This window comes from Chiloscyllium plagiosum, unplaced genomic scaffold, assembly GCF_037043375.1.
Source record: "Chiloscyllium plagiosum isolate Xiang-an unplaced genomic scaffold, Cpla_swu_hap1 HiC_scaffold_14, whole genome shotgun sequence".
In the NCBI taxonomy this organism is placed as follows: domain Eukaryota; kingdom Metazoa; phylum Chordata; class Chondrichthyes; order Orectolobiformes; family Hemiscylliidae; genus Chiloscyllium; species Chiloscyllium plagiosum.
In genome coordinates, this window is record NW_028270152.1 from 58,263,351 (window position 1) to 58,285,811 (window position 22,461).

Consider the following 22,461-nt stretch of genomic DNA (forward strand, 5'->3'; position numbering starts at 1 on the left):
CATCTGAAATATCAACAAAATTCAATGATCTATCCTCAGAGAACTAGTAATTATTCATTATTTTCTAAGACTGGCAAAGAGAAAATTGCTAATAAAACAATCCCTGATAGCTCTGCTACACACACACCCAAAGACATGGGAAAACATAGTGAAACCTACAAATAGAAAACTTGCAGAAGAAACAAAGGTTCATTAATTCTATGTGTAGGATAAATACCTGGAGGGCAAATGAAATTAATCCACTCAGATGTTAAAAGATCTACAAAACTTTACTTCACAAGTAACTGCAGATCTACCAGCATGCTAGGACCTTGCACTATTCATAATCCATAGAATGTGTCCAACATCAAACACAACAGAAACTGCAGCAGACTATTCAAGAAACACGAGCAGAACTGAATATGAAAGAATAATGGAATACTTGATTTTCTTTGAATTAGTAAAGCTAGAATATCAGCTCTCTGCTATGGAAAGAAAATAAAAGGTTGAAGAGGGAAAAGCTGAACAATGGATTCAGGATAAATCACCATTATGGACTCCATGTATTGCATTCACTGTTAAGAATTCGGCTGCCAGATGATCTGCTGAGGGTTTGCAAGTTGCAGATTCAGAAACCATTTGTGTTTCTGTAATGTCTGCTTCATTACAAATCAAGAGTTTTACTGGTCTACTGGTATTATCACTGACTGTTAATCTAGAAACCCAAGTGATGTTCTGGGGGCTCACATTCAAATCCCACTATGACAGGTAGAGGATTGTAAATCCAATAAAAATCTGGAATTAAGAGTATACTAATGACTATGACCGATTGTCAGAAAAACCCATCTGGTTCACTAACATCATTTAGTGAAGAAAACTGCCATCCTTATCTGGTCTGGCCTTTATGTGACTACTGACCCTAAGTAATGGGGTTGACTCTTAATTTCCCTCTGGGTAATTAGGGATGGGCAATAAATGCTGCCTAGCCCGTGACACCCTCTTCCATGAATGAATAAAAACGAATAAACTTACCATGGAGTTAATCCAACTCTGACAAGCAAATGATTATAAGACCACCTTCATTAATAAGATAGCCCTGGCACAATTAGTACTTTTGCCAGTCACATAATCACATCTCACCCCTTGCACACCTGATCAACTACTCACCCATAATAGCCCCATTACACAAATGCATTGCACCACACCCACTTACACAGATTTCTTAATGGAGAATGGAGCATACAGGCAAGAGAAGGGAGGCAATGGTGACAGAATCCCCAGTGCTGAAGAACACCATTCAGCCCATTGAGTCACACTGATTCCCTAAAGAGCATCCGACCCAGAACTACCCCTATAACCCTGCATTTCCCATGACCAAACCACCAAGCCTTCACATCCCTGGACACTATGGGCTATTTAACATGCTCAATCCACCCAACCTGCACATCTTTGGACGGTAAAATGAAACCAGAGCACCAAGAGGAAACTTGTACTGGCACGGGGAGAATGTGCAAACTACACACTGACTGTCACCCAAGGCTGGAATCAAACCCCAATCCTAGAGCTGTGAGGCAACAGTGCTGACCACTGAGCCACCATGCTGCCCATATCGCAAGACTGTTATTCCAGAGGCCCAGGTGTTCTAGGGACCTGGGTTTGAATCCATGGCACATAGTGGCATTTGAATTTTTAAAAAGTCTGGAATTATAAGTCTAATGATGACCATGAATTCATTGTTAATTGCTGGAAAAACCCATTTGGTCACTCATGTTCTTCAGGGAAGGAAATTGCTGTCTTTACTTGGTCTGGTCTACATGTGACTCCTGACCCGCAGCAATGTGAATGACTCTTAACCCCCCTCTACAGTGGGAAATAAGTCTGACTCAGCCAGAGATGCCCTCACCTATGAAGGAATTTTGGAAAAAAAAACAACTGGAGGTAGCAGGACCGAATTGGTGGGTGATGGGTCTGATAGAATATCATTATCCTGATCATTCCCATTAAAGTCCCAATGACAGAAGCTGTGGCCCAAAGCTAGCAGCACATGCAAATATAATTCTCCCTCTCATCTGATAAGTTCTGATTTTCAAGTTGCATATGGTGCTGGCATGCACCAGTTTCCTCAAGCCACCTCCAACCTTGTGCTTTTCCTCCACCAGGTCCACAAGACCTGTCACAAGCGGGAAGACCGTGATGATAAAGAGACATCATTATAAATCTCACAGTCACTCTCATGTCATGACAGCATCCAAACTTTATTGTGGTATTTATCGGAATAGCCATTGCAGATGCTGTGGTCACCAAAGGGGCTGAAACTTTTGTAGATGATATGGTTCGCCTCACAATCCACTGCCCACTCATCACTCAATCACTTCAAACGAAGAAACTGCAGATGGTGCAAGCATCTATAATTTCATCTCTTCCTTCATTGCCACCTTATTCTTATTGATCTGGAGTTGCGGTTACTGATGATAATCTTGACATTTCATACATAGTAGTGCTGAAAGAGCTTTTGGTTGCAGCCTCCCATTCTCTTCCCTACTTCTCGTTTTATTGCTCCTCTTTATGCTTTCACCTCTTAGTTTCTGATGTGGTAGCTCAATGCAACAACAATTTCTTTGTGATGGCTAGTTCTGTAGGATGCAGCAGACTATGACAAATTTGAGAGCACATTCAGCTGAGTACAGCGAATCCCTCCAGATCAGTTCTGGTAGGAGAACCTTTGCATCGGTATACTAATAATTAAACTTGTTGTTGCATCACAGTTCACCTTGCATACAGCATTTGGATTGCAAACTGGAGACATGAGCCATGAGACACCTTTTGATCCTGGTGGTGGCTGAAATACAGTTGGCAAAGCAAACTGCCACAAAATGAACACATTAGAAAGAACATTTCATTTAAAATTCCATTCTTGATTGCTGTTAGTTAATTCAGAGCATTTTAGTTTAAAATTGTTTTCTGTGCTAACTTGGAAGAAGCTTTGGTACTACTCTATTCCTGATGAAGGGCTTTTGTCTGAAACATTGATTTTCCTGCTCGCTGGATGCTGCCTGACCTGCTGTGCTTTTCCATCACCACTCTAATCCAGACTTGGATTTCCAGCATCTGCAGTCCTTGTTTTTACCCTCGAGGTAATACCTGCCGGGCTATGGTGGAGCTTTGTGAGAACAATTGGTTGTTGGATACTAGACATGGATCTGCTTGATGTGCACTCTCATCTGCCATTAGAACCTTTTGAAAAAAAAATGATTAATCCAGTAATAAGCAAAAGCAAAGAATTGTGCAACAATATTTCTTGGCATAATTTGCTCTGCATTAAAATAATTTATTTTCTGCATTACACATATTCTAAGTGATAATAGTCTGATGTTTGATTTTAGATGCTCGCTGTTCACAAATAAACCTAGACAATCAAGTGACCTTGTCCTGAAAGTATGCATTGCTGTTACATTGCAGCAGTATATGATCTCTGTAATGCTGTGTTGCAAGGATGAGTAAGTCACTGTCATATTTAAGACTCCAATCAGACCAGGGTAACATGAGAAATATTGATATAATGTCATTCTGTTGATCAAAAGCACAGAAGATCTGTGGCTCTTAGATATTTCTATCAGGATTGGAAATACTATTTTCTAACCTATAACCGATATACAAACTAAACACAAATAGTTCTGTAATCCTCACAATTATTCCATCAAAGTTCCACATCTGGGAACATTACCTGTTTAATATTTGAGAAGCAAAAAAAAATTGGGATTTTTTTTCAATCTAATTTGCCCAAAATGCTGACATTCAAACACTTGTCAACACCAAGCTTATTTGTGAAACAGAAACTGATGGCCACTTGCTTGTCAATTGTCCTCATTTAATTAATTGAAATGCTTAATTGGCTGAGATGAACATTGGTCTGTTCCTTTCATTATAGCAAGTTTAAATACTGTTAGGGGGAGTTTTTAGTAATGCATTATACAATTAGTTACCAATCATTAGCACATGTGGCAATAGGACTACTATCTCTCATTCCTTATCTTAAAATGCTTGCAGGATGTTTTGTCTTCATCTTAGTTGCAATCAAACAGGCTGTATCCTTATTAAACAGCACTGCATCATTCAGCTGCCAATTGCAAGACCAAGTCCAACCCCAAAGCAGTTAACTATTTACCTTAAATAATAAAGATAATCATCATTCTTGTCTCAAAAACATATCAATTGGACAGACTTTCCACTCATTGTAACTCTTTTAATATCAAATTAACAACACAAATCAATCTATTAAGTAAAAAGAATGAATAAATATTGATGGACTTTAGGTTGGTACCATATTTGACATTAAAATATCATCCATAATTAACCCACATGATTCCCCTTGGTAAAATTGCCATGTTTCATTACAAAGGTACAAGCACAAAAGAATATTGACAAGTGGTTTACATTTCATTAAAGGGGAGGAAACCATAAGCATGGAAACAGACGCTTCAGTCCAACCCGTTCATGCCAACTAGATATTCCAACCCAATCTTGTCCCACCTGCCAGCACCCGGCCCATATCCCTCCAAACCCTTTCTATTCATATACCTATCCAACTGCCTTTTAAATGTTGCATTTGTACCAGCCTCCACCACTTCTTCTGGCAGCTCATTCCATACACGTTCCACTCTCTGTGTGAAAAAGTTGCCTTGTAGGTCTCTTTTATATCTTTCCCCTCTCACCCTAAACCTATGCCCTCTAGTTCTGAACTCTCCGACCCCAGGGAAAAGACTTTGCCTATTTGCCCTATCCATTCACCTCGTAATTTTGTAAACCTCTATAAGGTCACCCCTTAGCCTCCAACGATCCAGGGAAAACAGCCACAGCCTGTTCAGCCTCTCCCTATAGCTCATATCCTCCAACCCTGGCAACATCCTTGTAAATCTTTTCGGAACTCTTTCAGGTTTTAAAACATCTTTCCGATAGGAAGGAGACCATAATTGCATGCAATATTCCAACAGTAGCCTAACCAATATCCTGGACAGCTGCAACATGACCTTCCAACTCCTGTACTCAATACTCTGACTAATAAAAGAAAGCATACCAAACGCCTTCTTCACTATCCTTTCTACTTGTGACACCACTTCCAAGGAGCTATGAACCTGCATTTCAAGGTTTCCTTGTTCAGCAACACTCCCAAGGGATTTACCATTAAGTGTAGAAGTCCTGCTAAGATTTGCTTTCCTAAAATGCAGCACCTCACAATTATCTGAATTAAACTCCATCTGCCATTTCTCAGCCCATTGGCCCATCTGGTCCAGATCCTGTTGTAATCTGAGGTAACCTTCTTCACTGTCTACGACACCTCCAATTTTGGTGTCATCTGCAAACTTACTAACTGCACCTCTTATACTCACATCCAAATCATTTATGTAAATGACAAAAAGTAGAGGACCCAGCACCGATCCTTGTGGCACTCCAATGGTCACAGGCCTCCAATTTGAAAAACAATCCTCCACCACCACTCTCTGTCTTCTACCTTTGAGCCAGTTCTGTATCCAAATGGCTAGATCTCCCTATATTCTGTGAGATCTAACCTTGCTAATCAGTCTCCCATGTCGAAGGCCTTACTGAAGTCCATATAGATCACATCTACTGCTCTGCCCTCATCAATCCTCTTTGTTACTTCCTCAAAAAACTCAATCAAGTTTGTGAGACATGATTTCCCATGCACAAAGCCATGTTGACTATCCCTAATCAGTCTTGCATTTCCAAATACGTGTACATCCTGTCCCTCAGGATTCCCTCCAACAACTTGCCCACCACTGACATCAGGCTCACTGGTCTATAGTTCCTTGGCTTATCCTTTCCACCCTTCTTAAACAGTGGTACCACGTTAGCCAACCTCCAGTCTTCTGGCACCTCACGTGTGACTATCGATGATACAAATATCTCAGCAAGAGGCACAGCTATCACTTATCTAGCTTCCCACAGAGTTATAGGGTACACCTGATCACTTCCTGGGAATTTATCCACCTTTACCCGTTTCAAGACATCCAGTAGTTCATTTTCTGTAATATGGACATTTTGCAAGATGTCATCATCTATTTTCCGCAGTTTATACCTTCCATATCCTTTTACACAATAAATACTGATGCAAAATACTCATTTAGTATCTCCCCCATTTTCTATGGCTCCACACAGAGGCCTCTTTGCTAATCTTTGAAGGGCCCTACTCTCTCATTAGTTACCCTTTTGTCCTTAATGTATTTGTAAAAAACTCTTTGGATTCTCCTTAATTCTATTTGCCAAAGCTATCTCATGTCCCCTTGTTGCCCTCCTGATTTCCCTCTTAAGTATACTCCTACTTCCTTTATACTCTTCTAAGGATTCACTCGATCAATCCTGTCTATACCTGACATATGCTTCCTTCTTTTTCTTAACCAAACCCTCAATTTCTTTAGTCATCCAGCATTCCCTATACCTATCAGCCTTTCCTTTCACCCTAACAGGAATATACTTTCACTGGATTCTCGTGATCTCATTTCTGAAGGCTTTCCATTTTCCAACCATCCCTTTACCTGTGAACATCTGCCCCCAGTCAGCTTTCAAAAGTTCTTGCCTAAAACCGTCAAAATTGGCATTTCTCCAATTTAGAATTTCAACTTTTCGATCTGGTCTATCCTTTTCCATCACTATTTTAAATCTAAGAGAATTATGGTCGCTGGCCCCAAAGTGCTCCCCCACTGACACCTCAGTCACCTGCCCTGCCTTATTTCCCAAGAGTAGATCAGGTTTTGCACCTTCTCTAGTAGGTACATCCACATACTGAATCAGAAAATTTTCTTGTACACACTTAACAAATTCCTCTCCATCTAAACCCTTAACACTATGGCAGTCCCAGTCAATGTTTGGAAAGTTAAAATCCCCTACCATAACCACCCTATTATTCTTACAGATAGCTGAGATCTCCTTACAAGTTTGTTTCTCAATTTCCCTCTGACTATTTGGAGGTCTGTAATACAATCCCAATAAGGTTATCATCCCTTTCTTATTTCTCAGTTCCACCTAAATACTTCCCTGGATCTATTTCTGGGAATATCCTCCCTCAGCACAGCTGTAATGCTATCCCTTATCAAAAATGCCACCCCACCCCCTCCTCCCTTGCCTCCCTTTCTATCCTTCCTGTAGCATTTGTATCCTGGAACATTAAGCTGCCAGTCCTGCCCATTCCTGAGCCATGTTTCCATAATTGCTATGATATCCCAGTCCCATGTTCCTAACCATGCCCTGAGTTCATCTGCCTTCCCTGTTAGGCCCCTTGCATTGAAATAAATGCAGTTTAATTTATTAGTCCTACCTTGTCCCTGCCTGCCCTGACTGTTTGACTCGCTTCTGTTCTCAGCTGTACTCGTCTCAGATCGATCTCTTTCCTCACTATCTCCCTGGGACACATCCACCCACCCACCTTACTAGTTTAAATCCTCCCAAGCAGGTCTAGCAAGTTTCCCTACCAGTATATTAGTCCCCTTCCAATTTAGGTGCAATTCGTCCTTCTTGTACAGGTCACTTGTACCCCAAAAGAGATTCCAAGATCCAAAAATGTGAATCCTTCTCCCAGCTCCTCAGCCATGCATTCATCAGCTCTATCCTCCTATTCCTGCCCTCACTAGCTTGTAGCACCAAGAGTAATCCAGATATTATTACTCTCAAGGACCTCCTTTTGAAATTTCTGCCTAACTCTCTGTAATCTCCCTTCAGAATCTCAACCTTTTCCCTTCCTGTATCGTTGGTTCTGATCTGGACAATGACCTCTGGCTGGCCCCTCTCCCCTGTGAGGACATTCTGCACCCTCTCTGAGACATCCTTGATCCTGGCACCAAGGAAGCAACACACCATTCTGCTTTTTTGCTGCTGGCTACAGAAACGTCTGTCTGTACCTTAGACTAGAGAATCGCCGAACACAATCCAACATACCCCTAACACAATTGATCACTTGGAACCCGACATACCCCTCGTTGCATGAGAGCCAGTCTCAATACCAGAAACTTGGCTGTTCGTGCTACGTTCCCCTGAGAATCCATCACCCCCTATATTTTCTAAAACAGCATACCTGTTTGAAATGGCTATATCCACAAAAGACTCCTGCCCTAGGTGCCAACTTCTCTCACCCTTCCTGGAGTTAACCCATCTATGTGACTGTATCTGAGACTTTCCCCCTTTCCTATAACTGCCATCCATCACAAACTATTGCTGTTGCAAATTCCTCTCTCCAACCGATCCACTCGATCTGATAAGATTCGCAGCCTACAGCATTTATGACAGATATAATCCGCAGTAACCCTAAAACTCTCTTTAAACTCCCACATCTGACAAGAAGTACATGTCACTCTATTAGAGGCCATTTGTGCTCCTTCACAATCGACAGACCCAGAAAATAACAGTGTCTTATTTTTAGGAGAGGAAGTATTTTACATTTTCAGTCAGTGGAAAAACAAAAGGACTGTTTTGCTTTGCAATGAAGAATACAACTTTGGAAATTTTTTCTCAATCCAACAACTACAACAAAAGAGCTAGGTATAATCTTGAAAGAGGAAGCATTATGTTCATCTGAATAGTCATTTGATTCCCTTTTATTTGAGAACAGGGCATTCAAATTAGACAGTGAAGTCTCAGGTAAATTGCAAATCAAAGGATTATAAAGGATTTGTTCACCAAATGTACATTGTGTTTGTGCTGTATTCGGGATGAGAAGCAAGTTATGTATATCTGTGTTTGTGTGTGTGTGCACGTGTATTTGCGCATGTGCAGACTTGGAGAGATATAAAGTGGGAAGGGAAGATTTGTGTGCCAGTCATTTGTGAGATAAGATTTGAATTTATTCAATGGAAACACAGTTTGCATTTTTCTTCTGATAGGTTTAAGTATTTCAAGTTTTTTTACAGATCCTATTTTAACCAAGACAAGTTCAGGATGTACTCCCAATAAATGTCAAATGAAAAGTTTATATGAAGTTTTTTGAAGTGTGCAAAAGTATTGAAGATCATTATAAGTCAATCAACTGCCCATGAGCTGAAGATCAATGGCATGTCTTCAGTTTCTGATATTATTGGGTCTGTGGCTTCACCAGGAAACTAGTTAGTAACTTGCTTTTGCTGATCATATCATTAATAGATGATTTGACAGCAAAAAATGCTTACTTCAGCCCACAAACCAGGTAACTATCCACAAATCCCTATGCTGAATATTTAGCAGTAAATGGTTAAGGCATACTTGTGGAACACATGGGAAACACAACTCACCTATCATATTAAAGGAGTTGTGAGGTTATTGCCCATCAGAAGCTAGCTTTCTTTTTGGCAATTCTCTATCAACCAGAAACCCATCATACACTCTTTGTATCAAGGTTGAATTAAACCCAGAAGGGGAGCATTCAATTGAAGTCAACTCTATATAGCTTGCTTTCTGAATGACTAAATTCAGTTATTGACATTCTCCAGTAGCACAAAGCCACAAGGGATTGGTGTGAGGCCAGCTATGATGATTAATGATCAAATCCACCAAGGGTTTGCTATGTTCAGTGGTAATGAAGAAATCTTTATTAATGTTCCTACATTTTATTTTTAAAAACCAGCCACTAAATCTTTATTAGAAACTGAGCTGAATCAGGCTTGCAGTATTAGAAGCAACAATTTCAGGAATTGACAGAAATTGCTGCAGGATTAGGAAAGAAACTTCAATAGACAACAAGTTACGTCACCGATGTGCAAAATCCTGACAACTTATAATTTGAATTCACTTTGTTTATGTTCCAGCCTGTGGTTAAATTACAGCAATTTTGTTTGGTGGGAAAAATGATATCTATCACAGTTAAAAAACATGTAATGTTGCATGATTACATTATTCAGAAACAAGTACCATTTGAGATCTGGCCTAACAGATGGACAGACAAGTAGGCAATATGGCTGCACACTATAATTTTCTGAATTTCAAAATAAACTGGCAATTCTATTCACAAGGATGGAAAAAACGAAATGGAACTTCAGCATGTGTGTTTCTGAAGGTGAGACATAATATTGGGATGGAGTATTAGAAATTGTACTCAGTGTTGAATCATGCCATATTTGATCAGTGAATGCTTGAAGTCAAAAATATTCTGTGCCCCAGAACTAGTACTATGCAGTTTGATGAGTACAAAATGCACATGAGTTTTGACTCCACAAGCAATGTTGAGGGAAGGCACCTTTTTACGATGTATTGATTGAGAGATGACCTTACAAGGTCAATAAAAAGAAGTTTAGATCAATGTTATCTGGTACTTTTATATCAAATTGAATTGGAATAGTTGAATCAGGACATGGGTTTCTGGTTATGTACTAGGACTGTTATGTAGAAATAATTCTTCACATGAGCAATCAGTATATGCATGTCTGAATTGTTATGGACCAAACAGGAACCCCTTCAAAATCTTTTCAGAAGATAGCCTAAACCCTAACTTTTTCTTATTTTATAGGCAAATGTAACATGTCAGTTCTTGTTGGAATGCAACTGGTTAATCTACTCGGTGTAAGCAAAACACAAACTTGTAATACAACCAAAGAAAGAGGAATTTAGAATAACTTAAATCTACTGGAAAAGTTAACAGAATAATAGATGCAGTAACCATTACTAATGAACGGTTCCAATGTAGTAACATCGCATACACAAGCCCTTGGCAAAGAAAAAGGAAAATATTGGACAGATTCTCAAATGCAGTTCTCCAATCAAAGAGGAAAACATCAAGAGAAAATTCAGAGACAATAGCAGCCAGGAGACGTTCACTAAAGCTTCCAACTCTGTTGAGACCCCAATAGCTTCTGACACTACTTAGAGATCCTGATTTTTGAGAGCTGGCTGCATCCATTCAGGCTTTTTAAAATAAAACCCACAAGGCCTCCCAAGCTGTTTACACAAGTGGATTCAGTAGGCAGCTTGGTGCCTCTACTTTACAATCTTTGTTCAAAACAAAACCAGGACAAACTAACCCCTTAAAGTGACAGCATCATGACAGTATTAGGAGCAGATGTAAACCATTCAGCCCCTCAAACCTGCTATGTCACTCAATAAGACTATATTTAATACAGATTAGATTTCCACACGCAAAACTTTCATTCGTACAATAAAGGCACTTTCTGAACACAAGTCACCTTTTACTCCTTCGTCCCCCACATTTCACATACATTAAACAGAAACGAGGTTTCTTGTATGAAACCACCCAACCCAAAATTAGATAACCAAGTTGTGATAAATTCTTTTCACCAAGCTAATGACCATGAAAAAGTGGTTAAATGACATATTTTGAAAGAATTATTTTTCATGTAATATGATTTTCTGAGTTTTAAAATGCTGACTCTCCTTACTCAGCATTTTAGCTGAGCTAGAACTCCAACAAAACTATTTTGAAAAGTACTAATATAACATCATGAAAATCCATAATAGAAATTAAAAGTCATCAGGCTTTTTTTTAATCAACGACTCAATGCAATGACTTCTTTAAAGACCCTGAAGTTACGGACAGAAAAGTATATACCTCCAAATCGGCTTCTCAAACTGTGGGTTGCAACCCCCAATGTGGTTGTGAGACAAGATTTTGGAGTTGCAAGCTTTACAGAACAAAGTGCAGCTTTGAATCAATGATAACAGCTGTGAGAATTCTTTAAAATCTTTGGGTTTTATTTTGGTGGAGGTATTTTAAGAAGCAGATGATTGAGGCTTGATTCCTGGTGCAAATAAAAAGGTATTATTTTCTAAAACACTGCAGATTTAAGCACTTTATACCACACTTAACCTGCTATTCCTTATGCAAATATCCCCCCATTTACTCTCACAAATCTCTCCACTCACTGTTCTGATCGTTCTCCACCATAGCCACTGTCACACTCCGGGGATATCCCAATTTTGAAGCTTTAAAATGGAGCCACAGCAGGTTGAAGCAATGGTCTATAAATGTGAATGGTGATACTTTGTTCTGTCTTTGAAATAATTAAATAGAACATCACATTTCTCTGTGCCTATTTAAATAATGTTGTCATGCAATATAGATTGAAAAGAAAAAAACAACAAGAATGTTATTCAGTATTTGTGACAGTTAACTTCTGTGCATGGTAAATTGCATCACACTATGGGAACTATAGCAATAAAGAAATTTCAATAACATCCACTGTCAGATAGTAGCAAGGTAATGTCATATGATTTGACTCAAGACAGTGCCCATCCATTCAGGATTATTCAATTGTCAGAAATTGTTTCAAGATCATCCATGTACCTATGAGTTATTTCAGTCTTCTGAAGTTTAGGTGTCTGACTGCAAGAACCTCTGAGGATATCCTAGTGCGCAAGTACAGTGCTGCTCTATTCGGCAGCACATTTGTCGACAGTTCTTGCGTTCAAGCACCATTCCAGGTCTTGACCACACACAAGCCAAAAGTTTTATACAATCCTAGGTTATTAGAATCCCTAGAGTGTAGAAAAATGATCTTTCCAGACACTGAGTCCACAATGATCCCCCCCAAAAGAGGATCTCACCCAGACCCCTCTCCCCTACCCTATCCCTCTAATACTGCACGTCCCATGGCTAATCCATCTAGCCTGCACATCCCTGGACAATTTATGGCCAAGCCACCTAATTTTGACTTGTGGGAGAAAACCAGAGCACCCGGAGGAAATCCACGCAGACATGGGGAGAACGTGCAACTCCATACAGAAAGTCGCCCGAGGCTGGAATCGAAGCCAAGGTCCTTGGTGCCATGAGACAGCAGTGCTAACCACTTAGCCACCATTTTTATTCATTTGTTTTGCCATTTGGCCAACATTAACACAAAAATGGCATTCAATGTGTTTACACACTTTGAAATATCTTGTCTGTGGCAGGGACAGATATCTAATTAGAGAGATTCATCAATCCAGTTCAGGGAAACAGGAAAATGGATTTGGATTCTTTCAGCATCTGACAAAGTGGCTGGTAAGGTCATCATTTGTTGTCCGGCTCATAATTCTCCTTGAGAAGACACTGGCCCCTCCTCTTCTTCAACTGTTGCAGTCCGTTGGGTGTCTGGGCACAAGCAGTGCTGCTGAGAAGTAAGTATGATTTTGACCTCAGCAAAGGGAGGGAGGGAATTCTGATTTTGTTCCAAGTCAGCACATTCTGTGGCTGACTTTGGAGGGATGCTTCCAGATGTTCTCGTGCATCTGCTGCTTTTGACCTTCCAGTTGGCTTATGCTGCCAAAAAGTACTTTAATGCATCGCCTTTAGTATCGTACATACTGCTGCATCAGTGATTGGGGGAATGTTTAAAGCTATGGAAGACATGCCAATTGAGCATGTGACTGTTCTAATTGCTGTCAGGCTTCCTGTGTACTGTTGGATATGCATTTGGAGAATAGTCTGTCACTCTCATAATTCTGTCTTTTTGGAGTTGGCCATTGCTTCATATGTGTGCCATTCGAATATTACATGTCACTTATCAGCACAAAGGCAAATGATTTTTAAGTGTTTCTAAGTATGGACACAGACTACCACTGTATCTAAGAAGTTGCAGGAACTAACTGAAGAGAAACGCTAATGGCATTAGATTCAATTAAATTCATTAAACTACAAAACTTGCCACAGCGAATTTACAGGGTGACAGTTATCATAAAAATTTTATTGTCAAATTCTGTGTGAAGAATGGAAAACTAAATAACAGATATTTCCTTTTGCCAAAGAAACCATGCCCCAAAGATAACATCAATTGGTTAACTTAACTTCTTTTCAGTTTTCTTAAAAATATATAGCATTTCACCAGGTGACAATGAGGAAGTTGGACACAAACTAGATTGCCTAGTCCTCAAGAATGTTTCTCTCTTTTGTTGCTTTTCAGAACTGGAATGATTTGGACTATCCCTCTAACTGTTTTCCTGTACAGTGCTTTCTTAATAAAGTTCACTTCCCACCCACACAATCATTCTGCGAAAAATGGATTCTTAGGAGACAGGCCACGCTAGGTTCAAGTGAGAAAAGAATGATAAAAGATGTGAATATTCACTGGTAGGTCAGAAACTGCTTCTCAATTTTAATCTAAATTTCTCAGCTTTTCTGATTTATAAATTCAATCTCTTGGGTACTATATTTAACAAAACAGTAAAATCTTTAGTATGACTCACACCAAGATCCTCCCACATTGGCTTGCCAGATATACCAAAACTTAACACGTACGAAGAGACATTGGAGATGTCAGGGATGATATAAAGCAGTTTCTTTACTTCTACTTTGCAGGATACCTCAGTAATTTCTTGTGTACTTCTAAAATTGCCTCCGTTCTTTCAATCCTGTACAGAATTTTAAAAATCCATCTTCGGGTCTGCTATTTCCGTAAAAAAAAATCTAATGGTTCAACAGTTAACCAACAAGCATAAGCCAAGAAATTTTGCAATCATTTGTGTTTTCTTGTCATTTGTCTTACATCAAAATAATGTATTGATTCCATCTTATACCCGACATGATTCGAAGGGATGGAAGTTTTTCTTGATGTGGTCGATTTTTTTTTAGAAAAGCACTCCAATGAAAGTGACAGGACTGTTTGTCTTGGGCATAACGCATCACCACATACCTATTTTTGTTTCAGCAGGGGTCATCATATTGCATACACAACAAGTACAAAGATAAATTCTCGCTCATTTTATTTCATCACTGTCCAACCACAGCAACCCTGTGCTGTTACCCCAATTAAAAATAATCGACTGAAAACAGTCAGAGTAAGCCCAATTAAATAAAATCATTAAAAGCAAATAACTGGGTACTGATTGAAGTCATTAAACAAAAATCAGCCAATCGTCACTGCTGTGCGCCATTAAAATGAATGTGTGGCATAAATGGGGATACCTGACATTCAATTCTTTCGGTTTGCAGTGCAATCAAATGCTAGAAAATTGGGGCTGAGATGCTTGGGAACAATTCTGACGGGCAGTGTGTTAGAAGCTACTTTTTGATCAAGAAAGGTGCTCCCAATTGTTGGAGGTATTTCCTAATCAACCCAATTAGACGTTATTACACAACACTGGAGTAGGCAGACTTGAATGTGGATCTCCTGACCCAGAGATAGGGACACTGTCACTTCACCACAACAGCCCTTATCTAATTGGTGTGTAATGATCTGGAAGTATCTGAAAGGGTAAATATTTGATTGCGCACTGTAAGAACCATCCACTGTGAAGATGTTTTGAGGACTTGATGGGGGAGTAAAATAGGATCTCATGGGAGACAGATCAACCCACTCAACAGTTTTTTTGTAATAAATGTAGTGTCTATTATTACAACCAATACTGAATTGCAGAAACTATAAATGACACCATGTTTACTCTACACAACTCTTTCAGCCAGACCAGTCAGTGGCTATCCTCACACATCAGACAGTGTAAGCCCTTAAAGAACCTACACAGTTGTCAGCTATGAATGACAGCACACACAGCACCAATAACCACTGGCAGTGTGCACAGCAGGCACATTATGGCCTTAATAAGTTTGCAATGCTGACTGACACCAGAGCTGCTGATCTGAACTCCACATTTCAGCCACAGTATCTTTGATGTCTGACTTTTCAAAAAAGAATTCATTAATCCCTCTCAGACTGACAGATTCATGGAGCACGATCCTAATTTCTGCCCCCTTCAGTAAAGGGAAGCAGACTTGACTCTATTATAGTGGCCCACTGTTTTAGTGCTTCACTTCCAGATCTGGCTGCTTGAATCACATAAAGAGCCATCAGGTCCTGCTCTAAAATGGTTTACTATTCACAAAATCAAGGTTGCACAACATACCCATGCAGCTCTGCAGCAGCACCTCAGCTAGACTTACTTCATTGTCCTTTTCCAAATTCCCTGCAAATCTTGTCTCTTCATTGCTTATTCCATTCCATTTGAAAGCTATAATCAGATCTGCTTTCATTATCTCCTGGTCAGGTTTTCTCAGATCTGAACAACTTGCTGTAAAATTTTTCCTCAAGGTTTGATGTGATTGCCAAAAAGAATCATCATCCATTGGTTCATATTCTTCTCCCCAATGGGAACTTTGCTTTGTGTCCACATGATTCTGGGCATCACTGTCAAATCTCCTTTCAGTGTTCTCTTCTGTAAGGAGATCAAACACAGTTTCCTCCATCAATTCTGATAACCAAATCCCCTTATCCCTGGAATCACAGTCATAAATCTTTTCTGCGCCACCTCTAAAGTCTTCAGAATTGGATCGAAATTTCTAATTGAGAATGAACTAGCATTTTGTATAGTTTCAGCAATTACTTCATTTTGTGTGCCTCTATCCAAACTTGGATTCTGAATGTCTTTTTAAGCCGATGATCCACCTGCTTTGCCATCTTCAACGATTTGTGCATATATTGACAGACTTTGGAGTTGCACTCTTTCAAATCCATGCCCATCTTCAACCAGAATTCCATGTTTAAATCCCTCCAATCAGATTTCTACTCCTCCCAGCAGGACTAAAAGTCACAAATTACATTTTGATGAAACTGTGACAAAGGTAAACAATCCTTCCCCAACATGTCAGTAGACTTTGATGTCATTGACCAAACCATCTTCCCTTCACACTTCTCCACTGTCATCCAGCTGAGTGAAAGTGCACTCACTGGTTCCATTCTTGTCCAGAATATTACCTCCGATGGTTTATCATCCTATTCATGCAAGTTACCTCTTCTTTTCTGGAGGATCAATCCCTAGTACTCTCCTGTTTCTTATCAACATGCTATCCTCCAGCGATATCACATGAAAGCATCGCATTAGTTTTCACATGTACACTGTTGACATCCAGCTCTCCCCCACCAATTTACTCAACTCCTCCACTGTGACTAGATTCGCAGACTACTTTTCTGACATTGACACTAGAGGAGCAGAAATGTCCTCTAATTCACTATTGGAAAGACTGAGGCAATTATTTTCAATCCCTGCCCTGCACGCTGTATCCCTCTAACCCAGCAATTGCCCAAGCCAAGCCAATCTGTTTGCAACCTTGGTGTCAGATTTAATCTGTGCAGTATCACTAAGATCAGTTGTTTTCTCCATCACATTGCCTGACTCTGCCTTTTTCAAAGCTCATCTTGATTCATGACTTTGTCATATCTAAACTTGGTAAAAACAATGACTGCAGATGCTGGAAACCAGATTCTGGATTAGTGGTGCTGGAAGAGCACAGCAGTTCAGGCAGCATCCGAGAAGCAGTAAAATCAACGTTTCGGGCAAAAGCCCTGATGAAGGGCTTTTGCCCGAAACGTCGATTTTACTGCTCCTCGGATGCTGCCTGAACTGCTGTGCTCTTCCAGCACCACTAATCCAGAATATATCTAAACTTGACAACTCCAATGAAAGAGGTAAAAACAATGACTGCAGATTCAGGAAAGCCTGATGAAGGGCTTTTGCCCGAAACATTGATTTTGCTGCTCGTTGGATGCTGCCTGAATTGCTGTGCTCTTCCAGCACCACTGATCCAGAAACTCCAATGAAATCCTGGTCAGTTTCTCACATTCTACCATACATAAACTTCGAGACATTGAAACTTTTGTGTCCTTGTCTTCTTCACATTAATTTCCATTCAAATGTTACTGCAGTACTCACTGACTTGTGCTCAATTCCCAGTTAGGCAATGCTTTGAAATTCAAAGTTATTAATCTTGATTCCAAATGACTTCAGATACTTCTTTTTCCTTTATCTGTGTTGTCCTTCAGTCCCATAAAATTCTGATATTTCAGTTTCAAATTCTGGCCTCTTCTGTTGTTTCACCACAGATGCCTCAGCTTTAACCTCTGAAATTCCCTCTGAACTTTCTCTGACCCTTTGTCTTGTTTTTTTCTCTTTAAGAACTTCAAGGTCTTTTACAAGTTACCCCATGGTTGGTTGTTGAGTAAGATTAAATCTCACAGGATCCAGGGAGAGCTAGCTAATTGGATACAAAATTGGCTTGATGGTAGAAGACAGAGGGTGGTGGGAGAGGGTTGTCTTTCAGACTGGAGTCCTGTGACCAGCCTGTGCTATAGGGATTCACTGTTATTTGTCATTTATACAAATGATTTGGATGACAATTTTGGCAATATGGTTACCAAGATTGCATATGACGCCAAGATTAGTGGTATAGTAGGCAGTGAAGAAGGTTATCTGGGAATGCAGTGATGTCTTGATCAATTGGGCTAGTGGGCTTAGGAATGACAGATGGAGATTAATTTAAGTAAATGCAAGGTATTGCATTTTGTTAAGGCAAACCAGGGCAGGGCTTACACAGTTAATGGTAGGGCCCTGGGGAGTGTTATAGAACAAAGAGATCGAAGGATACAGGTTCATAGCTCCTTGAAAATGGAGTCACAGGTAGACAGGGTGGTGGTGAAGGCTTTCAGCATGCTTTCATTGATCAGAGCATTGGGTACAGGAGTTGAGATATCTTGTTGCAGCTGTAAGATGTTGGTGAGGCCACATTTGGAGCACTGCATGCAGCTCTGGTCGCCCTGCTACAGAAAGGATATTATTAAATTAGAAAGAGTACAGAAAGGATTTACTAGGATGCTGTCTGGAATGGAAGGTTTGGGTTATAAGGAGAGGTTGGATACGCTGGGACTTTTTTTTCCGTGGAGTGTAGCAGACTAAGGATATCAATGAAATTATGAGAAGCATAGAAAAGATAAATAGTCGGCAGCTTTTCCCCATGGAAGGGGAGACTAAAAGATAGGTTTAAGGTGAGAGGAGAGAGATACAAAAGGGTACAGAGGAACAATACTTTTCTCAGAGAGTGATGAGTATCTGGAATGGGCTGCTAGAGGTAGTGGTGAAAACAAGTACAATATTGTCATTTAAAAAGCATTTAGACAGGTACATGGATGGGACAGGTATGGAAGGATATGGAGCAAACACAGGCGAATGGGACTAGTTTAAATTGTAAAAACTAGGCAGCATGGACAAGTTGGGCAGAAGGGCCTGTATCCATGCTGCAGACGACTGTGACTCTGTAACTCAAAGGTAAACCTGCCTCTTTAACCAAGGTCTCCATCATCAGCACTAATATCTCTGTATGTGGCTGGCTATCAAATTTTCCTTTACAGTGCTCATGTGAAGTGTCTTGGGATGCTTTATTATGTGAAAGACAATCTATAAATGCAGGTTGTTATATTATATGGGCACAACTGTACACAATATAAATTGTAAGAAAGCCTGATATCAAAGCTATTTAAAGGGATCATGAACAACTTACAGTGTAATTGCTGGTTTATTTATTCTGGTTGCTAATGCAATTATAGGTGTTTTTGAAGTATGGTTGAAGTCTGAACAGCCGATAGGGATTGGTATGGTTGGAGATGAAGCAATTCTTAAAGCTCATACTGAAACAATTTACTTCTACAAATCAGGGACCTTATCGGCCTTGCTCTTTGAATCAAGAGTGAATGAGACAATGTACAAGACTTTGTGGAACAGGTCAAGCTGATAGAAGAGAAAGGGGAGGAGGGGAAGGCAGGATCTCGAAAAGAAGTCGTATTCACCAAGTGCCTTTCAGGATCGTGGAGGCTAATGCCTTGAATATATTCAAGATTGAGATTGACAGATTGTTGAAAAACACAAAAATCAAGGATTAAGGGAAACAGGTGGGCTTTTAAGGCCACATTTAAATTAGCAATGATCTCAATGAACATCAGGGTAGACATGAGGGCCGTACAGCCTATTTATGTGCTTCTTTCTTCAGTTCAATTCCCTTAAACTTCAGTGAGGCAATATCTTTCAGGCATCTTCACTTCACCAAATAAGCTATGACTGAAATCAGGCAAAACTACAATTCTAAAGTAAGGCAAAGACAGCTTGTAGCTGATGAAGTAACCATGGTTCTTTTCTGGAACACATTTTGATCCTTCTATGATTATGGAAGCCATAAATAACATTGCAGTAGTGCACTGCAGCATGAGGGAAAACAAGCAGGCTCTTAATACAGAAAGAATCAGTCGAAATTCATTTCCTCTGTGTTTGTTCTGACTGCTTGTCTCTAACTAATGTATTTCAGATCACAGGCTTTGTCACAGCATTCTGTTGACTGCAAGCTTCCTTTGCATACACCTCAGGAAAACTTGACGATTTTCACAAGCTGAAGGAGAGAAGCAACAAATGATGCCTGGTTTCCTGACAACTCCTTTACGCCAATGGGAATACCACCAATTGCAAGTTCCCCTCCTCACCACAAACCATTCCTTCACTGTTTCTCGATCAAAATTGCAGCATCCTCTTCCTAACAGCACTGTGGGTTTCCTAACATGCCAAAGAATGCAACAATTTAAGAAGGAGATTCACTTTAGGGATTATAGCGATTACAGATGGGAACTAAATGCTTACCTCGCCAGTGATGCCCATACTCTATGAATGAACAAAAAGTGAACTCAGCAACAGTCTTCATACAACTTGAGCTTAATTTCCTATGACAAATCAAGAGCTCACTTGTAGGGGGATAGGCATGATTCACTCATGACATTAGTTCAATGACTCTGGTCTGGAATCCACGCAGTCAAACACACACCAGGTTTGTGAGATCATGTTACATCTCAGACTATTATACAGAGCACAACATCAGTGTTTCCAAACAAGGTTTCTGCTGCTTGGACAGCTCTCAGTTGGAGGATGTTTGCAGTAACTGAACAGGTATTAAGATTTATGATGATGACTGTGTTCAGGGTTTCAAACTCAACTGGGCATATTTCAATAAAGGAGTGGAAGAGATATCACAGAGGTGTGACACGAATGGATAAATTTCTTCACTGGCCAAAAATCTCATGAACTGCATCCTTACACCCACTTCCTTTGGTTGCTCTCAGATTCAGATATTTTACAAATTGTTTTACTTTTTGACTGCAGCTTTCTCTTCCCTGTACAACCATCTCAATGTCTTTCAAATCTCAAATTCCAACAATAATTATGTTCAATGTTCAAAAATTAGAGGAAAATTGGGTGCATCGAATTACACCTCAAACAGATCAACCAGATCTGAAATGTATTTGAAATGTCAATGCCCATGCTTATGACACAAACTCCAGATTGCTTGATCCACGCTCACACCACTTACAAAACTGGGAAGTGCTCAGCAACACTGCCTGAGTTCACAGAGGAACAGCAGCTTGGAAATATGGTCCTGCCATGTGAGCCAAGCCCGGTCTGTCCATTTTGACAGCTCGCTCACTGTAAATGTGCTACTTCAAATCTTGGACACATTTACAGGTCAGTTCTAGGTTGTATGTTAGAGGAAGGATGTGAGCACATTGGAGAAAGTGCAGAAGTGATTTCTAAGAATGGATCCAAGGATGAGAAATTTCAGTTTATAGGATAAATTGAAGACATTGACACTGTGCCTCTTGTATCAAAGAAGGCAGCCAAGGGGTTTCCATAATTGAGAGGATGGCTGGGTTTTTAGACTGAAACTCCTCACTTCTAAAAGGAACAAGAACAAGAAAGCATAGGTTTAAAAGAAATGATTCACAATATGGGAAAAACATTTTTACTCAGTGACTAGTTAGGCTATTGAAAGCACAGTCTGGAAATGTGATGAAGGCAGGCTCAATTGAGACATTCAAGAATAACTGAATAATTATTCTGATAAAATAGTGCATAAGGACATAGAGGAAAAAAAAGCAGCAGATTGGCAGAATCTCACTTGAAGAGCCAGTGAAGGCATAATGGCACAAATGGCCTCCTTCTGCACCATAACACTTCCGTGATCTGAGATTTTCTAAGAAATGTGTTTTTCCAAAATAATGTTCAGGAAACAAACATAAATCTAGGTTGATGGGAGAATGTCATCAATTCATTCTTTAATTTCCCCTTGATAGGCACAAGCAGTGGTTAAAAGTGAATGCTTCGTCTTTGTAGTTGATGGCCCACTATTCTTTGCACATTTGGTTAAGCCTTGGTGTGATGAATCAGAGAGAGAAACTAAATTGAAGCAAGAAGCTATATATTTTCTAATCAACCTGTTCAGCACCTCTGGAGCAGGTGGGACTTGAACCTGGACCTCAAGAACACGACCACTGCACCACAAGAACCGTCCCAAGTTTGAGGTTGTAGGCGTTGCAAATAAGGCTCCTACTTACATCTAGAAACTGTTATTATCTTTGTTTATTCTTATGCCTTGATGAGAGAACTGTTGTATGTTGTTTTGTATAGTTTTGAGTGGTGACTGAATCATTCTCTGTTCAAACAACAGCTAATTTGCTGCAGAGTTATTTGCAGTTTTACATTAGTATGATCTCCTCTACTGAAGACATGATCAAAATCCCACCAAGTCTCTCAGTCATGTATTATTTTATGTCATCATTGTGAGATGTGCTATTCAAACAGTCCAATATATTAACCATTAGAAGCAAAATAGTTCAGGAACAGCCCTTGCCACTGTCCAACAGGTGAGAAGCAGGAATACAAGGGATAAGAGCAGGAGGACTAAGTGCAACAGGAAGTGGAGGCAGACAAAGTGAAAGG

At 39.9% G+C, this 22,461-nt stretch overlaps 1 protein-coding gene across 7 annotated transcripts in view; it reads right to left on the reverse strand.

Annotated features, from left to right (window-relative positions):
- LOC122559093 (contactin-4-like) overlaps positions 1–22,461 on the reverse strand; it is a 2,514,776-nt gene that overhangs the window by 2,336,172 nt on the left and 156,143 nt on the right. The gene's annotated exons all lie outside the window — the stretch shown is intronic.